Here is a 17,363-nt window from a genome sequence, read left to right as displayed (position 1 = left end):
CCTGTGTGGAAAAGGGGATGTCCTTGGCTGAGGTCTTACAGAACTGGGAGGAAGGTTACGGTACACCAGAATTATCGAAAAGGGCACAATCAAATTAATGCGAAGATGAAAGGTCGTTTATTACAAGAATGGCAGGAGGGAGCCCTCTGCCATTATGGCCAACCTGAGGAACCTTCAATCCATCAAATTAATGTATTTGAGATATCGACTGGAGAATAAGTACCCATACCAAATAGATTACTGGTATGTGTGGCATGCATGGTCTGGGTGATATCCTGAAGAAAATGGAATTTTCCACTAAGCAATAACAATGAATCATGTGAGCTTGGCAAAACATAATTTGGCGGCCAGAGAAGGGAGCTGAGAGATAGGGAAGCATTTGTTTTACCACTATATCCTTGAAGAGAGCTGACAGACTGATAAAAGCAAGCATCCCACCTCAGAAGATGCTGAGAACTGGGTGATAAAGTGTGTAGTCAAGGAGAACAACTAATTGGGATGCTGATAAGAATTAAAACTAAGTGTCCTTTAGGTTAACTATCCTTATTATAATACTAAAAATCACACCCATAGGCCAGAAACCCCCCCCACTCAAATAAGCCCCCCACGCTCTGAGCACGCATGGTAAATTTAAAAGGAGCTATACCTGTAAGGTGAAGTGAGAAAGAAAGAAATTAACCAATTATTAGCTGAGGGGTGTGAATATTAGCTGTGGCTGACACATTTAACTGTATAAATACCTTGTACTTTCTTGGTGTGGTGTGCTGGCTTTGTGGAGTTACCACCCAGCACCCATCTTTGCACAAAAATGAAATTACTAAAATAGACCTGCTCTGCGTGTATTTTGGCATTTTGCACACTGGGTGAACAAACCTGCTTTCAGGAAGACAGATTTCCTGCCTACAGGAAGACACCGAGAGGTATGCCCAGCCATTCTCGAATGTATGTACAGGGTATAATCCAAATTGGAGTGACACTCAAATACTCTTAAGGGAACTCTTTCGCCCTACTAAAGGGAATGAATAATAATGCTGAATTAACTGATGGGAGGAAACAGAAACCCCTAGCCAGTAAATTATTCAAACTGGGACTATAATCATGCAGGGATCAAGCCATTTCTCAGACAGGGCTCTGAAATGTAGTAGAAGCCATTAGAGCTTGTGGGGAGCTAGGGGTGAACTGGACTAAAGTACAACAATTTTGAGTATTGCTGTGTTTGTATGTGATGGGCACAAGGCAAGGCAAAAAGCTGAGCAGATTAGAGGAGGGGGAAAGGGGCAAAAGAACGGGACAAGTTTACTGGCTGCAGCTTTCACAAGGAATTTGCAAGTGAGAAACTAGAGACCAGTGTGCAGTGGGAAAGAAGACTGGGTACAAGGTCAGAGCTAAGGCTGGGAAAAAAGGAAAGGGGAATGAGAAGGAATGCTAGAAGGGAGCGTTGTTACTGTGGGAATTTAGGGCATATGTAGTGGGAATGCCCACTTCAGCTGTGGGAAGGGACAGGAGAAGGAAATTATTTATGGGAATAATTGCCCCAGGAAGAATCACCATCACAATGACTGGAGGGAAGAGGCTCTGTGGGTCTTGAAGGGGAAACAAAAAGATTAGAGATTTTTAATATGTGGGTAACCCAATTGGATCAAGCAGGGACATATCATAGGTAAAGTTGAAGGTCGTGAAGCTGAATTCTTGGTAGATATGGGAGCCACATTATCCCTCTTGACTTTTACCCCAAAGGGGTCTTGGACCACAGACAGAATTTTAATACATGGAGTCACGGGACAAAGAGAGTAGAATTTGAGTAAACCTCTATTAGTAACCATAGGAAATGAGTATATGTGGACAATTTGTACTGGCAGAGGACTCCCCACCGTGTGTATTAGGGAGCAATCTCTTGCAGGCTGTAGGTGTAGAATTACACCTGACAGATTTAATAATCATGGGAATGACTGTAGTCACTGGAAGCCCAAATAATAAACTAAAAACACCAGAAGTATTGAAATCTGTACCCACAAATCTGTAGAGTAAAACTCTCATGGGAGTGGGATTACTAGTTTCAGCTCAATCCGTAAACATAAAGGGAGGAGACCCCCCCTCCAGCTGTGAAACAGTATGCAAGTCCCCAAGAAGGTGAGAAGAGCATTCAAAAGCAAATAGACTGGTATTTAGCTCAAGGAATTTTGAAAGAGTGTGTGTCACCATACAATACTCATATCCTCCCTGCAACAAAGAATAGATTACATGGAGCTGGGGACATGGAATACCATTTTGTACAAGATCTATGACTAGTTAATCAGCATGTGGTAACTCCTCATCTCGTAATGCCTGATCCCTCTACCATGCTTTTACAAGTAGCACATTGGGCAAGGTATTTGTCGTGGTTTAGCCCCAGTCAGCAACCAAGCACCACGCAGCCACTCGCTCACTGCCCCCTTGTGGGACGGGGGAGAGAATTGGAAGATTAAAAGTGAGGCACGTCATGGTTTGAGATAAAGAGAGTTTAAAAGGTAAAGCAAAAGCTGTGCACGGAAGTGAAGCAAAACAGGGAATTCATTCACTCCTTCCCACGGGCAGGCAGGTGCTCAGCCATCTCCAGGAAAGCAGGGCTCCATCGTGTGTAATGGTTACTTGGGAAGACAAACGCCATCACTCCGAACGTCCCCCTTCCTCCTTCTTCCCCAGCTTTATATACTGAGCATGACGTCATATGATATGGAATATCCCTATGGTAAGTTGGGATCAGCTGTCCCGGCTGTGTCCCCTCCCAGCTTCTTGTGCACCTGGCAGAGCACGGGGAGCTGAAAAAGGCCTTGACCAGTGTAAGCGCTACTTAGCAACAACTAAAACATCTCCACATTATCACCACTGTTTCCAGCAAAAATCCAAAACATAGCCCCATACTAGCTACTACGAAGAAATGTAACTCTATCCCAGCTGAAACCAGGACAGTATTTTACTGTGATTGATGTAACCACTGCTGCCTTTAGCTTCCCTTTAGATGAGGACAGCCAGGGTTTGTTTACCTTTATGTGGAAAGGACAACAATTAACCTGGACACATCTCCCACAAGGGTTTGCAGAGCCTCCTACGATTTTTTCATGAATGCTGAGAAATTATGTGAGAGACATAACATTACTGGGCAAATTAGCTCTTGTACAATACATAGATGATTCACTAGCAGCGAGTGAAGGTGAGGACACCTGTATAAATGACAGTATATTTCGATGTACTACCTCAGTGGAGGTTCTTGGTTTCAGCTGGGATAGAGTTTATTTTCTTTCTAGTAGCTGGTATACTGCTGTCTTTTGGATTTAGTATGAGAATAATGTTGATAACGCACATGTTTTAGTTCTCGGTAAGTAGTGCTTATACTAGTCAAGGACTTTTCCAGCCTCCCATGCTCTGCAGAGTGCACAATAAGCTGGGAGGGGAGGGGGCACAACAAAGACAGCTGAGCCAAACTGGCCAAAGGGATATTCATATGATGTCATGCTCAGTGTATTAGCTGCGGGGAGTTGGCAGGGGGAAGGAGCAATCGCGGCTTGCGGGCTTGTGGTGTTGGTCAGCAGGCAGTGAGCAGTTACATCACTTGTTGTTTGGTTGGTTTTTTTATGCCTCCACCCCAAGCCACTCCTTCATTATTTTCCTTTTCATTATATTATTATTAATAATTATTATTACTATTACCGATTTATTTTAATTATTAAACTGTTCTTAACCCATGAGTTTTCTTACTTTTGCTCTTCTGACTCTCTCCCCCATCCCACAGGGATGGGGACAGTGAGCGAGCAGCTGTGTGGTGCTTAGCTGCTGACTGGGGCTAAACCATGACAGTTGCCTTTTTTTTTTTTAAACTCACTCTCTAGCATCTGTTTTCTTGCTGCTCTCAGTGTCACAACACTGATGCCACATGAATACAGCAATTCCTGGCGCTACTCCGGAGGGGGGCATGGATGGACACACAACCCAACCCTATTCCACAGGTTCTGTGTGCTGCTTCTGCTCCCTAGGGAATGGAGTGGGGGCCATAGACAGAAACAACCATCAGACTTTTAAAGCCATCAAGAGCAAAGGACTAAAATGCTTGAGACACTTTGATGCTGTTTGGTGCAGAGGCAATGAATGTTACTGCTGGGGCTGCAAGTGGGAAAAGGGCATCAAAATATAAGCTCTGTACCCCCAGTAAGTAGTTACCGTCTCTGGATCGTATAAAGTAGCCTGACCTATCAGTCATTTTTCGTTCTACTAAATACTCAAGAGACCGATAATTAAGATTCTTGCCGCCCAGCGACCAATATTGGGTACTGCAGGTAGGGAGGCGCGCATGCGCAGTGGCCTCATTCCCCACGGTCGCAGCTGACACCAAGCGACCAAAATTGGGTACTGCAGCCAGGAGCCGCGCACGCGCGGTGGCGTCCCCGCGATCCACACTGCTGTCTCCGCAGGTAACAGCCCTGCGATGCTGCAGTGCCTGCGAGGTGATGCCGCCGTGCTCGTTGCTGCTTCCTGGTAAGGAAAGGCCTCCTCCGCTCCTGCTGCAGCGTGGTGGTGTGTCGGACACGATTCCCTGTGTCGGGTGATGCCTAGGGCCTCCGGCGAGGTGAGCGAGCCCCTTTGGTGTGTGCAGGGGTGTCTCCTTGTGTGCCTGCACTACTGGGGCTGGTGGGATGGGACGCTTCAAACCACCCACCGAGGCAGGCTTCTGGTATGCTAAAGGCGAGCGGGTGAGGGCAGCCCCAGGAGTTACCCGGGAGCTGACAGAAGGGAAGAGGGAAAGGAGGAGGAGGACGGTGACCTTTTCCCCCTGCCCAGGGCGCAGATGATGGCCGCCTCCCCGGCTCACCGGAGCTCCCGCTCAGCCTCCCCTGGCCCCCCTTGCCCCGTGCGCCTGCCCCCAGGTCCGGCACCTCCCCTGAAGCGTGCTGCGTAGCCCTTGGCCGCCCCCAGGCCCTGTCGTGAAGGCAGCGAGCCAGCCCTCAAGCGCACTGGATTCCCCCTCGGCGCAGGGGCCCTTAGCAGTAGCACGGGGAAGGGGCGGTGTGTCCAGAAGCCCCTGCGCAAGGAGAGGCTTTGGTCAGGGTCGATGGATGGTAATGACGGTCGCTGTTTCTTCTTTCCCTCTCCCAGAGACCGTGCTGAGGACGTGGTTGTCTGTCCTTCCCCCGGGGATGCCGTTGACTGCGGCCATCTCAGGCTTGTGTGGCTTCTCTCTGCCCGGCTTTGCCATCCTCGCAGCGCCGGGGCGAAAAGGGACACACAGAGCCCTTCCCGGCTGTGGACAGGAGCTGCCTCAGCTGAAGCTGGAGACGCCAACGAAAGGTAAAGCAGAAGAAACTGAAGGCGCTCTGGCTGCCAGCTGCCTTCCTGCTGCAGGCAAGAGAGAGCCTGTTCCTGCAGGTGAGGGAGGAAGGATCCCCCTTCATAGTCCGCAGCGGGCCAGGCCACCAACGTGCACCGCAGGGTCTGTACGCGTAACCCGGAGTTGGGTACGGGCGTGTAGTGCACGAGCGAGCTAGGCTACGTGCCTAGGAAGCCTCATCTCGTAAGAGCGGTAAGACACCCATGTATCCTCTTTAGGTGGAGGACGGCCTAGAGTCTGGAGCTGCAGAAGAGGCAGGGAGGAGAGGAGGGGAAAGAAGCATCTGAACGGCTAAATTGTGCCAGCAGCGCTGAGAGCGAGAGTCGCGGTGAGTCCTGGGCCACTGGGGCCCCGTTGCCTCTCTTGTGCATCCTGGGCCCTCCCTGTCTCTCCCCTGGCCCCCTCTCTTTCCTTACCTGCTGCAAAATATTTTTTTTTTTTTTTTTTTTTTGCGCCCCCCCGCACCTTCTTTCTCCATCTCGCTCTGAGTGGCTCCCTGCCTCCCCGTCTTTTCAGTCCTCCCTCTCTCTGTCCTGTAGCCTGTGGCTACTTTTTCTTTCTCCGCCTCTCTCTGCCTGCACTGGATTCCCTGTCAGTGCAGGGGCCCTTAGCAGTAGCGCGGGGATGGAGCGGTGTGTCCAGAAGCCCCTGCGGAAGGAGAGGCTTTGGTCAGGGTCGATCTGCGGTAATAACGGTTGCTGTTTCCTCTTTCCCTCTCCCAGAGGCTGTGCTCAGGATGGGGTTGTCTGTCCTTCCTGTTCATCTCTTCCTCTCTCTATTCCTTTGCGCTGGTCCCTCTCCCTATTGTTTATTGTTTTGCTTCTCTGAACCTTTTTTTATTCCCAGCGTTTTCCTGTGACAGGGGCGGCAAAGAAGGGAGCGGAGTATCCGTGGAGAGAGCATCGGGTGTCCTCCTGTCTTTGCGGGGCTGACCCTGAGGAATTGTGGTATGTGGGTCGATAGCATGAATATATGTATTTTGTGGGTGCACAAATCCTTTTCAGAGTGTCAGAGGGTAAGGGTTTTGTTCTGTTCAGTGTAAACATTGTTCTGTTTGGTGTATTTGTTGAAGACGAGAGTTTAGTGGGGGAGGAAGTCAGCTCTATGGCTGGTTTGAGGTGGGCTATATGTGTTTGTTGGTCATCTCTCACCTGCCAGATGTTTTGAACTAGTTGTATCTGGTTTTCCTAGGGAGTCACGAAGGGGTTTGGGGCTCCCCGGTGGCGGGTGCTGTGGCCAAAAGAGAAAGCAAGGTCACAGAGTGCTTCATTTACGGGGCTGGCCTCAGCCATCTCCTGCACAAACTTCTGGTATGTAGCAATCGGGACTCAAGTTCCTGAAGAAGGAGAGGATGATGGAGCTCGTTATAAGAGCATAATCGTTTTCTCTTCTTTTGGCAGTACGGGCACCTGAGGACCAGTTTGCTTTTGAGGAACGACACGAGGATGTCAGTGTCGACGCTCAGCAGAGGAAGAAAGCTTCTTTTGGAGGCCAAGAAGATGAAGTAGACTGCTTATTTGTTGTGTTTGATTTTCATTGCGGGGATGGGGAGGGGTGGGACATGGAAAACGCGGTCCCGGGCAGGGGAGGTGTCTATGACGTGGGAGGCCGTGAGAGAGATCATGGACACTGCTGGACAGGCATTAGAACCTGTTGCTCAGGTTGGATGGACCCAGAAGAACCACTGCACCATCTTAAGTAATGCCTGCTCACGTACTGAGATTTTAGTAGTTGCCCCCGCATCAGCTTTGGCTTTTCCTCGTCGAGCTTGTGTTTTGGCAAGAAGCGTCTCTCGTTAAGCGTTTGGGTCTAAGGGGTGTCCATGAGGCTACGTGGTGCCCATCCCCATGAGATTTTGTGACCAAGTGATATTCAGCATCCATCTTACACCTGTCTCCTGTAACTACTCTGCAGTTTTCGCTTAAGGCTTGATAGCGCAGCGTTAGCTGAGGGCGGCATTTCCCCCGCTGGCCCCTCCACGCCGACGGCATTTCCCCTGCCGGCCGCTGTCCGTTCCCTGTAACTGTGACTCTTGTCCTGGCAGAACCTTTGCCAAAGCCACCTTTGTGCTCCACAGCAGTCTGTTTTCTGTCTCAAGTATGTTTCTTTTCGGTATCGGATACCCCAAAGTGTGTACCGTTGGCTCAGGTCTCTTCTTGAGCTTCTGCGAGAAGAGAGAGCCTTCATCTGTTTTTATCGATGCGTCTCCTGGGGTGGTTTTTTTGTTGTCCTTTACAATTTAGTTTTGTCCCAGCTACTGAGGTGTTAATTTAGCTGCTTCATACGGTTCCTGATACACTTGTGTATTTCCACGTTTCTTTTCATGTTTTTTGTCCTTTGAGACTGATCCAGTTCTGTTAAGGGACTGAGTGTGAGAGAGCGTTGAGGTGACTCCGAAAATGGTTGATGGTTTTACAATAAATTATTTACTTTATAACCAGAGATATTTTTTGAGAAGAGGTTCTTAAAAGATTTCATTCTGCTTTGCCATTCTGCTGGGGTAGATGAGCCCCAGCCTTTTTTTGGGAGGCTCATTCTGCTCCTGGGCTTCTCTGGTACTGTTCCTTGAGTTGGTTGCAGGTTTTGAGCTGTTTAAGCTCTTTGGGTAAGTGTGTTTTGACATTTAGAGAGGGGGAGGTTTCTGGCTGAGGTAAGAGATTAAGGAGCAGTCAAAGTTGAGCAGCAGATATATATTAGAAAGTACACTTGTACGAGCTTTTGTTTTTCCTAGGGTCAGTAAGTTTGTGTTGGGTGTTCAGGGGTAGCAAGGTGGTCTAATAGTGTGTTTTGGATTATTTGGTTTTGTGGGGGTGTTACGGTTTTGTCTGGGTTTTTTTGTTTGTGGTTTGGTTTTTTTGTGTGTGTGGTAGGTTTTTTGTTTGTTTTGTCTTGTTTTCCAGGAATTTTATGACTTGACGGAAGGTAGAAGCTTATATTTTTTCCACCAGTTTTGCCTGTGTGTTGTGCAAGTTGTTGACGTTATCTCTCAATAGGACTGATGGTGAGATGCTGCGGTAGGGGTTAGGGTGAGCGTGTTGTACGCATCTGTATATGGAGCTCTAGCCTTCCTTCAGAAAGCAGCAGGGACGTAACGCATAGTGTGTGTCAGGGTACGGAACTGCTCGTCGCCTTTCCCAATCGCCCGCAGAGTACCACGTTGTCCCGAGAACCTTTGCAGCTTGCGGCAGGTCCCTCGTAGATTATAAGCACCAGGGCTTCCGTTATTTTGTGGGCCTGTAGAGAGCACGGAGTCTGCGGGAAGCCGGAAGGTAGGAGGTGCTTGCAGAACGCGGGGCAGAGGTGGGAAGGGCAGCTCCCGAGGAGCAGCTGACAGAGGGGCTTTAGGGGTGCAAATACAGGGCAAGAGCTGTCGGGAAGGAGTGAGGTTCCTTCCCTGACAGTTCAGGAGGAGAAGAGGGGTTTTTGAAGTCCTTGGTACCGGGGAAAGGTTGGGAAAGGGGTGTTTAAGTGTTAGCTAATGGTCGCGTTCTGTGTGCGAGCAGCCTCCGGTAGCCCAGTCTCCTTCCCCGTATGTGTCAGCGCAGCCACTCGAGCGTGCTGTCTGCCGAGAGGTTCTCCACGCGGCTGTTCATGGAGTCGCTCAGGAGTGAGTTACCTACAAAGGGAGTGTGTGTCACTACACCAGCCACGCCCGTTTGCTTCCCGTACTGCTTTTGGCGTTTGGCCTATCGGTGTCCGCCTGTGCTTGAGTCATCTGACACGAACTGTGATTTTTGTGTTGCGTGGTTTGACTTTTTCTTGCAGTTTATGTAATAGGTCAAGGGTTAAGCAGGACAGTCGAGCGAGGCGTGACGGCAAAGGCGAGCAGATGGCGTCGTGTGCTGTGATGGGGCAGGCTGTGAGGTCACTCGTCTGGGATTTCTGCCTTTGGGGTCTCTGTGTTGCCGAACAAGTCAGTCAAAAGGATTTGTTAGTTTGTTTTGCACGGTGAGCTCTTGCTTTTGGAAAGCAGTGTCCAACATCTGTGTGCCTCTCCGTATTTCCCCAGAAGTGGGCCCGGCATTGAAGGTGAGTGACGGTTCCCCAGCCATCAGGGACGGACCGAGTATGTGAGCAGGCGCCTGATGCGGCCACTGACCCGGGAGGCACCGAGCGGGAGGTGAGCGGAGCCGTGTTGGCATGGTAGGGGAAAGGATGAGTCTGGAATGTGGCTGTTGGTGCAGATGCACGGTAGGGAGCTGGACACGGGAGGGAGGGGACGAACAGAGCATCGTGAGAAGGTAGGTCAGCACGTGACAATGGAGGGGTCGTGCAGTGTGAGCACCTATGTGACTAGTTAATGAAGGGACTCACAAAACTATATGCAAAGCAGGATGTCTGCCCTGAGCTCATCGGGCAAGGTGAGCGATGAACAGGAAACCGTAGCAGCGGTTATTTTTGAGGTGTGGAATTGTTTGTGAGCGGGCAGCCGCTTCCAGGCGCAGCGGTCACCTTGTCTCTCTGGTTCTCTAGGCACCGTAGGTGGCAGCGGCCACGACATCCAGCCTCATTAGAGCGTGGGCGAGCGGAAGTTCACGGCGCTTCCGAGGCTGTCGTTGTGGAAGTGGTCGGCGTTGAGTGGTGTGACTCTGAGTGATGGCACCGCACGTTTGGAGATGAAGAGTATCCGTGTGACCGCAGCCCCATCCTACGTAGCCTGTGTGGCCTTTTTAAAGGATGGCTTTTGAGCCCCCGGATTTGGAAGGGAAGCTGAGGGGCCGATGCGGTCTTTGTGCGGGTGGCTGGTCGGCTGGGGGAAGCGCAGGTGGGGCAGGCAGGGGTTCTAAAATCAGTGGAGGGTACCGTTCAGAGACCGGACATGTTTGGGCCGAGAGAGGTTGTGGTGTCCTTTCTGCAAAACAGAAGCATCTGCCAGGCAGGGGAGTTCCTGCCTGTGCTTGTGTTGTTGTGTGGATTTTGTAGTCTGTCTTTGTTCCTTACTGTACTTGGGTCTCGATGTGTCTGTCATTCTCCGTGCTGAGCAGGCACCTAGGTAGCAATATTGAGGGTTTTGCAAGCCCTGGCTCATCAGCATAATGGTAACCGAGAGCTTCCTTTCTTGCATTTTAAGTCTACGGCATAGATTTGTCTTGTGTCTTAAATATTAGACCTTTATAGAAGGTCATCTTTTTGCGGCGGTGATTAAGGCGGCCTCAGTACTGCTGCTGAAGAGCAGTCTGAATACGCAGAGCCCTTTTCTGGGACCTGTTCCCTGCACCTGAACGTTCTGAGGTCTTTAAGAGTGGCTTGTTGCTCGTGCATCGTCATAGTTGTGGGTATATGGTTTTATCGCAGGTGATGATGGTACGTGACTTCTCTGTGGATGCTATTGCTTCTTCCTCACTGCCGTATAGATCTTCTCCCCCGGTGGCATCTCTGGGCCGGAAGTCTGTCGTCTTGGTGAGAATTTTCTTAGGTGCCTCGATCACGTCGCTTGTAGTATTTGTGAGCAGTGTCGGTCCGTGCACTTCGATGCCTGTGTCAGAGCTGCTCCGCCTGGGGGTGTAGCAATGGTAGAGCGGGGGAAAGAATAGCAATAAGAGATACGGTTAATGTTAATATGCATAGACTGTTTTGGCAATGCCCGTACAACCCTCGTCGGAGCGAGTGGCTGTTGGCAGCGAGCGAGGACGGTAATTTCCGGGGCGTTTTGTGGGTGCCGAGGGGATGACCGTAGCTGTCTGGGAGAGGCAGCTAGAGTGCTAGCTGAGCAGAGGGCATCTCTCAGCTGTTCAAGCTTGTACATGCGTGGGGCTTAACATTTGATTGAAGGTATTTCCTTTAACAGCATGCAGTAGTTGGGCTCTAGATGGTATTCCTGCACGGAAGCAAGACCTGTGGAATGGTTAAGCTGTTGCTGTGCGTCCAGGTGACTTGTTCTATCATGCTGTTCTTGCAGAGGATGAAGATGGAGCTGTGCAGGGTGATAGAGCAGAGCTGAGTAGAGCACACTAAGGCGGCGGGTCCGTGTGCAGGATTAAAGGGAAGATGCGACTGAAGGCTATTTGAGGAGCATTTCAGGCGAGGCAGGTTGCAGTGAGGAGGCGCATGGGGCTGGTGACTTTGTTCTCTTTGCTCTCAGGAGCACAGCGCTATCCCTAGGGGCTGGCAAGGTTCTAATTGTGGGGCCGGCGCCCATCGGGTGCTTCTTTTTTTGCGTTACAGTTTAAAGTGTGGATTGCTCTGATGTTTGAGGAGTTTCTGGGCAGTTGTCGTCTGCGGCGTCGTTCCCAGATGCGTGAACAGCTCTGCTCTGTCGCTGTCCGTTTTCAAGGAGTGTAATTTCTTCCCTGCATCCTTACGTTCTTAGGTCTTGTAGCCGGGCTTCTTGTGCACCCTTCGTCTCAGTTTTGAGAGGAACTTCTTGTCACGGGCCCTGACGCTCTTCTAATCTTTTTGGATCGCGTTAGGGCCTCCTTGTGTCACTGTCAGGGTTCCGCAGGTCTTGTTGCTGGATGAGATCTTCCGTCCAGTTGTCTCTGTGTTTGCCGAGAGCGTTCTCTCGTCTCGGAGGCGTGCAGTTTGTAGTGTTTCTCATGGCGCTGGTGTGTGCGTTTTGTGAGTTTGGGTTTGGCTCGGAGCCGCCTTGCTGGCCGTGTAGAGTCGGGTAGGTGGCACAGCAATAAGAGCTTAGGGTTCATCTGTTGCTATGCCAAGCATAGCATATCTGTTGGGGGAAAGGTTGTACCGTCGTCTCGGATTGAGTGGCCCTCCTCAGCGGGCGAGGACCGTAATCACCGTGACATTTTGTGGGCTCGGAGGCCGTGACCATAGCTATCTGGGAGAGGCAGCTAGAGTTCAGCTGAGCAGATTACATCTGCAGGGTGTTCAAGCTTGTACGTGCATAGGGCTTCATGTTTGATGTCATATGTTTGTTTTACTGGCAGGTTATACTTGGCCTTCAGGAACTGTTAAGGTACTGCTGTGCAACCAGGCGACTTGTTTCGTATTGGTTTTGGGGATGCCGAGGGACGAGTCGTGCAGGGCGACGGAGGGGAACTGAGGGGACCGATGTAAGCGGGTGAGTTGGTGCGTGGTGTATATAGAGGGAAGATGTGACCGATGCCTCTATGACTCCGTTGCTCCTTGCATTTGTCTTTTGTTTTGGTTTTGAAGTAGCGTAGCAATGAGCAAAGGAGGCAAGTCGAGCAAGGCAAGTGGTGATTGGTGGGCTGAAGTAGCAGTTCTTTTCTGAGGTGTTGTGTTGCTGGTGAAGTTATAAGCAACACGTGTCGTTTGGGTGTTACGGACGGCAGGCGAGCTGAACACAGCACCTGGAAGTGACGTAGGCCGGGTGGGAGGCTGTTGAGGGAAAGGAGTGCGAGACGGGGATCGGTGCGGGCAGGCTGTGGCATCGGGCAGCATCTCAGGAGGTGCCTTTTCGCTTGGCTTTTTGCAGGTGCCGCTGGCAGGCTCGGAGTGGTGCTGCCGCATGCCTATGAGAGGTCTGAGAAGATGGGGCAGTGGCCAGCATCTAAGATCAGAGAATGCTGTGGTCCGTCGTTGAGCCCTTCAGTTTGTAGGTAACACGTGGGCCGTCTTTGGAATGGCGTATGAGCATTAGAAGTGAGCTGGGTAGTAATGAGGAAGTCACGGGGCGGTGATTTCTCACGAGCGTAACGGTAGTTTACTGTGTGTTGATACATTTGGTGCCACAAGCGATGACGGAAGCGGGGGGTGATGCTGGAATCTGTGCAGAGCAGGTGAGCCGATGGGCATGTTTGTTTTGATGAGGGGGGTGCTCTGGAAGAGATCTGTGTTGACCCGTGTGATACTTATTGCTGGCCCTGGTGTTTTTTTGTTTTTTTCACGTGTTGAAGAGGCACCTGGCCACTGCAAGAATATCCTGGTTAGCTGGTGTGTTTCTTGTTGTGAAAGGATTCATAATCTGACCCATCTGAAAGCCCCACAGTGTGACTTTTGTTAGAAAGAGATTTTGAAAAATTGAGATATTTCTTATTCAGTGAGGTTGCATTCTATGAACTTGCCATCAGAGTGCATCTTAGAGATGATGTCTTTGTCAGTAGAACTCATCAGCGCAAGACTTGCAAAGTATTGCCTTTTTTTTTTTAAAGATAAAAAAATCAATGGTCCTTGTGGAGATCCAAGCACAGCACATACTCCAAATGTTGATGGCATTGGTAGTGCTTGGGTTCTCAGTTGTCACAGTCGAGATACCATAAAATACGGTTCCCCTGTATGCTTCAGTACAGCCAAACGCATTAGCATATCTGCTGGTCTGTCTTGGTAGCCCCATGTATTGCAACACTGGGGATTTGATTTGCGTGGTTTTTTGTTGTGGTATTTTTTTTTTCCCCAAAAAAAGTAAAACCGTATCGGGGATCTCTTCACTCACTGATTCTTCTGTCATAAATGAAAGTTTAAAAAAAGCTAACATTGTCTGATTTACGACGTGACTTGCGCTGTTTCAGCTGTAACTGCCAAGCAGATGTAGGGTACGATTTGTTAGGTGTACTTAAGCAGGTAGGTATTTGTGGTAAATATTTAGTGAGGGGCGACTGAATGTTGTGTGTGGGCGGTTTCCTGCCGGTATTTTGAAGGAGTGCTCTTAAGTCTTTTATTTCAGTCTCACTTTTGATGCGTGTTTCCCTGGCAGTTCAGCAGCATCTCTTGGGCGGGGCAGCTGGGCGGACGTCCCTCCCGACTCCATAACACGCCAAAACCCCCCAGTCACGTTGCTGCTGTGTATTTTGGAGATAGATAATGGAATGGTGCGTGTGAACAGCTGTGTGAATTAAATGAACGCAGAAGGAAAATGGAAAGCTTTTAGAGCCTAGACGCTCATATTGGATGTGCGTAAACAGGCGCCCGCCTTCTCAGCACAAAGTGAATTACTGAGATTTATTCTTAATTTTTTACGTTACTCTTTCAAGTTTGACACGCTTCACTTCAGGCTTCATTGAGCCAGGCAGCAAGACGTGTGGCGGCAGGGCGAGGGCTGTAGCTGCTGCGGTGGATCTGTAAGTGGAGGTTCCGGTTACGGTACAACTTTGCCCCACAGCCTCACGGGGTTATCTCCCCGCAGTGGTGCCGTAAGGAAGGGATGAGACGTTTTCCAACACCAGCCAGAGCGGTCAGTGTTATGTGAAGAATCTGTTCAAAATGATATCGGTTAGTCTTAATACCGTTTTCAAGTGTTCCAATCACTCTAGCTTCTAAAGGATGTGTTGTGTTTTGACATGACCCGTTTGCCTAGAATCTTGCTGCGGCTCAATTTCCTTCCTATCCCTTATGCTGACTGAGTTCCTCCATTTTCTTCTGTGCTATTTTATTAAGGTGCTGAAATATAGTTTGGGATTTCTGTTTTTCAGGTGTCTTCTAAGTGTCTCGTGATGCTCAAGAGATGCCCCCCGGCCTGGGTTTGCCTGCTGGTCGTTAAGCGTGGTGAAGGTAAGGGGCCATCCCTCTGCCTGGAGGCTCCTGGGTCTGTCTCCAGCGGGTGCCCCGCAGGTGCGGCTGCGAGGGCTGCCTGGTGGGGAGAGTCGGGGCCCCCAGGGACCGGGGCTGTTTGTCGCCCCGGGGAGCCCGTCCCAGCGCGGGAACAGAGCCGGGAGCATGGCCGAGCAGAGCCCGAGAGAGACGTGACACCGTCCTCTGGCATGCTCCCGCTCTGCCGTGGGGCGGCCGCCAGCCTGCGGACAGGGGCTGGGGGGGGCTGCAGCTGTTTGGGGGGCTGCCCTATCTTTTAGATTTTAGCAGAGCTCCCCCTTTTCTGGGGTGTGTGTGGTGTGTGTGTGTGTGTGTACCTTTGTAAATGGCACTATTAAAGTAATGAGCTGCAGGTTGGAGCAGATTCCCTTGTTTAGTGCCCTTCTTGGGGGTGAATAAAATTGGGGGAGTCCTGGGGGGGGTGTGATGATGTCATGTGGGGCGCCCCGGTGTCACTGGGGGAGCTGATAATGCGTCAGAGGAATAGGTGAGTGGGGGCGTCATGTAGGGGTTCCCCCCCAAAAAGGGGGGTTGCAGCCCCAAAATGCCTGAAAATTCAGGGGCGCTATTACAAAAACCTCTTATTTTATATATATTGAAATGTAAAATTAATTTATAGATGTATAAAGGGATTTTAAAATAAGAACTTATCTCTCCTATATTATTATATAACGGATTTCAGGATACAAAAATTCTACATCGAGATACAGGGTTTTAAAACACAAAAGTTACTCGACTGTCTATATATCTAGATCAAAAAATAAAGGAGTTTAAAGTGAAGAAAAGGGATAGATGAAGGAATTCAAAGCAGTGGCGCCCTTTTCTGCTCTGCTGTCACCGTGCGATCAAACCGCGGTACTGCAGGCCGGGAGCCGCGCATGCGCAGAGACGCCCTTTTCTGCTCTCTGCTGCCACCGTGCGATCAAGCCGCGGTTACTGTAGCCGGGCAGCCGCGCATGCGCGGTGGCGCCATTTTCTGCTCTCTGTTGCCACCGTGCGATCAAACCGCAGTACTGCAGGCGGGGAGCCGCGCATGCGCAGTGGCGCCTTCTTCCTGCTCTCTGCTGCCACCGTGCGATCAAACCGCGGTATTGCAGGCGGGGAGCCGCGCATGCGCAGTGGCTCCCTTTTCTGCCCTCTGCTGCCACCGTGCGATCAAACCGCGGTACTGCAGACGGGCAGCCGCGTATGCGCAGTGGCGCCTTTTCTGCTCTCTGCTTCCACCGTGCGATCAAACCGCGGTACTGCAGGCGGGCAGCCGCGCATGCGCAGTGGCGCCCTTTGCTGCTCGCTGCTTCCACCGTGCGACCAAACTGCGGTAATGCAGGCGGGAGCTGCGCTGCCCTCGTAGAGATTCGCCTTCCTCGCCCCTTTACCCGCTCGCGGCAGTCACCGATCGAGCAAAACCGGCTACAGCAGACGGGGAGCCGTCCGTTCCCGAGGGTGAAGTTTTTGTCGCTGGTCGCTGCTGCCACCGTGCAAGCAGATTCCGGTACTGCAGCCAGGCAGTTCCTATACGCAGTGGTGCTTTATTTTCTGCTCTCTGCTGCCACCGTGCGATCAAACCGCGGTACTGCAGCCGGGCAGCCGCGCATGCGCGGTGGCGCCCTTTTCTGCTCTCTGCTTCCACCGTGCGATCAAACCGCAGTACTGCAGGCGGGGAGCCGCGCATGCGCAGTGGCGCCTTTTTCTGCTCTCTGCTGCCACCGTGCGATCAAACCGCGGTACTGCAGGCGGGCAGCCGCGCATGCGCAGTGGCTCCCTTTTCTGCCCTCTGCTGCCACCGTGCGATCAAACCGCGGTACTGCAGGCGGGCAGCCGCGCATGCGCAGAGGCGCCCTTTTCTGCTCTCTGCTGCCACCGTGCGATCAAACCGCGGTACTGCAGGCGGGCAGCCGCGCATGCGCAGTGGTGTCTTTTGCTGCTCGCTGCTGCCACCGAGCGACCACACTGCGGTAATGCAGGCGGGAGCTGCGCTGCCCTCGTAGAGATTCGCCTTCCTCGCCCCTTTACCCGCTCGCGGCAGTCACCGATCGAGCGAAACCGGCTACTGCAGACGGGGAGCCGTCCGTTCCCGAGGGTGAAGTTTTTGTCGCTGGTCGCTGCTGCCACCGTGCAAGCAGATTCCGGTACTGCAGCCAGGCAGTTCCTATACGCAGTGGTGCTTTATTTTCTGCTCTCTGCTGCCACCGTGCGATCAAACCGCGGTACTGCAGCCGGGCAGCCGCGCATGCGCGGTGGCGCCCTTTTCTGCTCTCTGCTGCCACCGTGCGATCAAACCGCGGTACTGCAGGCGGGGAGCCGCGCATGCGCAGTGGCTCCCTTTTCTGCCCTCTGCTGCCACCGTGCGATCAAACCGCGGTACTGCAGGCGGGCAGCCGCGCATGCGCAGAGGCGCCCTTTTCTGCTCTCTGCTGCCACCGTGCGATCAAACCGTGGTACTGCAGGCGGGCAGCCGCGCATGCGCAGTGGTGTCTTTTGCTGCTCGCTGCTGCCACCGAGCGACCACACTGCGGTAATGCAGGCGGGAGCTGCGCTGCCCTGATAGAGATTC

The 17,363-nt window shown here is 51.5% G+C and overlaps 2 long non-coding RNA genes across 3 annotated transcripts in view; both read left to right on the top strand.

Annotated features, from left to right (window-relative positions):
* The first annotated feature begins 4,516 nt into the window (after positions 1 to 4,516).
* Positions 4,517 to 17,363, top strand: part of LOC142054140 (uncharacterized) — a 38,161-nt gene continuing 25,314 nt past the window's right edge. For both annotated transcript variants that reach the window (XR_012659434.1, XR_012659433.1), the window contains exons 1-3: positions 4,517 to 4,600; positions 5,128 to 5,486; positions 5,578 to 5,687. This is a non-coding gene — a long non-coding RNA (uncharacterized LOC142054140). The remainder of the gene's footprint in view (positions 4,601 to 5,127; positions 5,487 to 5,577; positions 5,688 to 17,363) is intronic.
* LOC142054142 (uncharacterized) lies at positions 6,894 to 14,685 on the top strand. Its single transcript, XR_012659438.1, has 3 exons — positions 6,894 to 9,272; positions 9,369 to 9,479; positions 9,833 to 14,685. It is a non-coding gene; the product is annotated as an uncharacterized LOC142054142 (long non-coding RNA).

The sequence above is a fragment of the Phalacrocorax aristotelis genome, chromosome 3 (genome assembly GCF_949628215.1).
Source record: "Phalacrocorax aristotelis chromosome 3, bGulAri2.1, whole genome shotgun sequence".
In the NCBI taxonomy this organism is placed as follows: domain Eukaryota; kingdom Metazoa; phylum Chordata; class Aves; order Suliformes; family Phalacrocoracidae; genus Phalacrocorax; species Phalacrocorax aristotelis.
Note: the sequence above shows the minus strand (reverse complement) of the source record. Positions and strands in the feature narration are given on the sequence as shown.